The 2460-nt window shown below is 31.1% G+C and overlaps 1 protein-coding gene across 2 annotated transcripts in view; it reads left to right on the top strand.

Annotated features, from left to right (window-relative positions):
- The window catches only part of LOC106877405 (uncharacterized), a 91057-nt gene that overhangs the window by 39415 nt on the left and 49182 nt on the right, over positions 1 to 2460 (top strand). Inside the window, exon 2 of one of the 2 annotated variants that reach the window (XM_052966346.1) lies at positions 964 to 1033. The exons of the other annotated variant lie outside the window; for it this stretch is intronic. The gene's annotated coding sequence lies outside the window, so the exon portion shown is untranslated. The remainder of the gene's footprint in view (positions 1 to 963; positions 1034 to 2460) is intronic. 2 annotated transcript variants of the gene reach the window in all.

Here is a 2460-nt window from a genome sequence, read left to right as displayed (position 1 = left end):
ATATATATATATATATATATATATATAATACACAGACATCTTCATATCCTTTTCCATGCTTACATTTGTCATATTAGTGTATGCTGAACCAGTGTTTTCTGCAGCCAGTTGACTTCACTTGTTTCCAAGTGAGGAAGTAATTTCTCAGTCTATGAAACAACAAACAATCTGATTGTTTGTTCATGTAGAGAAATGGAAGGAAATGATATTGTGGACCAGCCTTTTGTTTACAACCATCTTGCAATATATCGAGCCATGCCAAGAAGCCCAGGCATGCTTTTGCAGTGGACTACAAGCAGATGACATTGTTAGCAAAACTATTGTTTACAATCAGTTTGTGAACACATATAAGGGAAGAGAAATATTAACACACACACACACACACACATATATATATATATACATATATATAAATGTTATTTTGGGGGGTATATGAAGTCTCCATGTTCTATATCATAACTATTGCTAATATACATACACACACACACACACACACACACACACACACACACACACACATATGATAAGCTTCTTTCAGTTACCATCTACCAAATCCCTCACAAGGCTTTCGTCAGTCAAGGCTATATAGAAGACACTTGCCTAAGGTGCCACTTAGTAGGACTGAACCTGAAAACGATGTACTTGGGAAGTGAACTTCTTAACCACACAGCCACACCAGTACCATTCCATTTACATTTACTTGTGTGTGTATAAATATGTGTAGATACTTCCATACTGTCGTTTCCCGCTAGTGCCTAAGAATGAGGACACACTAATATTTAACAGAATTTTACAGTAGTTGGAAATTCAAAAGAAAGTATGATGTGTCACATGATGTGTACCTTCACCAATGTCTTGAAAAGGGATTGCAAGAATATTGAACCATGTTACAATATAAACTTAGTTCTTTTGTTATTATTACTTATGAATGGTGTAGATGATTTATAATATCATATTTTTCAGATAAGCATAAATTGCAGCTGTTTGAACTATTATAACACTGGGTGACTCTGTCTAAACTAAACCATATTTTGTAAGTTGACCCACCTTTATCTTCCTTTTGGTCAAAGAACAATTTAGTACTTTCCTTTCCATGTTGTTTGAAAATTCATTTGTTGAAATAATCTGCTCTGAAATGAATTTTCTGTTATACTAATGTATTAAAAAATATCATATAATTAACCTTGACATATAGACATTCATTAAATGTTTTAATGGCAATCATAAGTTGAGGTTTTTGAGAGGATGGAATTAACCAGCTAACTTGCACATTAAAAATACAGTCTGTAAATGGAAAGTAAAAATATTCAAGGATTTTCTCAAGTTTTTTTTTGTTCTCTACATTCCAACAATAAAGCTTTGTATTTTTGTTAGAAACCTGCTCTTTCCATACAGGAAGATATCAAGTAATTAGAAATAGAAGAGAACCATACATACGTATGTACGTACGTACGTACGTATGTATGTACGTGTGTACTTACGTACGTACATACGTACATACATACATACATACATACATACAATTTAGTTGTAGTCAACATTATAACATTCTACATTGTGTGGCTGAAAATAATGTCATTCTAAAGGTCATAATTTTTCTTGTGTTAAACTAGCAATAAATCTCTAGCTGTTTTGTTTATTATGCTGTAGCCTCCGCGTCTTCATATCTGACATTTAAGAAAAAGATAATGTATAATTAGATTCTAGATAATGACAAAATGACCGTATACTGCATGTAAATGACTTAGTTATACTGTGGTTAATATCTGATAATGCTAAATACTTCTGCAAATTACCTATAAAATATATAGTCAATTGTTCTGTTAAGTGTACAGTAAATCAGCTTACCTTCAGATTTATTTAAAGAAAGGAAATGCTTTATTTAATATTTTGAACAGAAATAGATATGTGGAGTATTTTGAAGTTTTAGTTGATATTTATGAGAACTATAAAATTATTAATAAAAATATATTTAAAAGTGATCATATCTTCAAATGTTTGTTATGCTTATAAAAACATTGCTATATTGGTATATAACATTAATCAGTGAAAGATATATATATATATATATATATATATATATATATATATATACACATACATACATACATACATACATGGATGGTGGTGAAAAGTTCCTGGCTTTGGGTAAAAGAAAATTCAGGAGGATCAGTTAATTATGATTTTATCAAACATATTCCTCTCTCAGATTCACACACTTTTTTGCAGCAGTTCTTCAGTTTTTCTAAGCCCTATAAAAGAACTCAGAAGATTGGACCTCCAGCCAGGCCTTTTGCAATATCCTTAAAGCCAGGAACTTTTCAGCACTACCTTGTGTGTATAAATATATATATATATGTATACATATATACATATGAACACACTTATATACATATGCACAGATTATGTGTACATACATACATACATACATGGATGGTGGTGAAAAGTTCCTGGCTTTGG

This window comes from Octopus bimaculoides, chromosome 3 (assembly GCF_001194135.2).
Source record: "Octopus bimaculoides isolate UCB-OBI-ISO-001 chromosome 3, ASM119413v2, whole genome shotgun sequence".
Taxonomy (NCBI): Eukaryota; Metazoa; Mollusca; class Cephalopoda; order Octopoda; family Octopodidae; genus Octopus; species Octopus bimaculoides.
The sequence above is the reverse complement of the archived record's forward strand: the minus strand, read 5'-3'. Positions and strand labels throughout refer to the sequence as shown.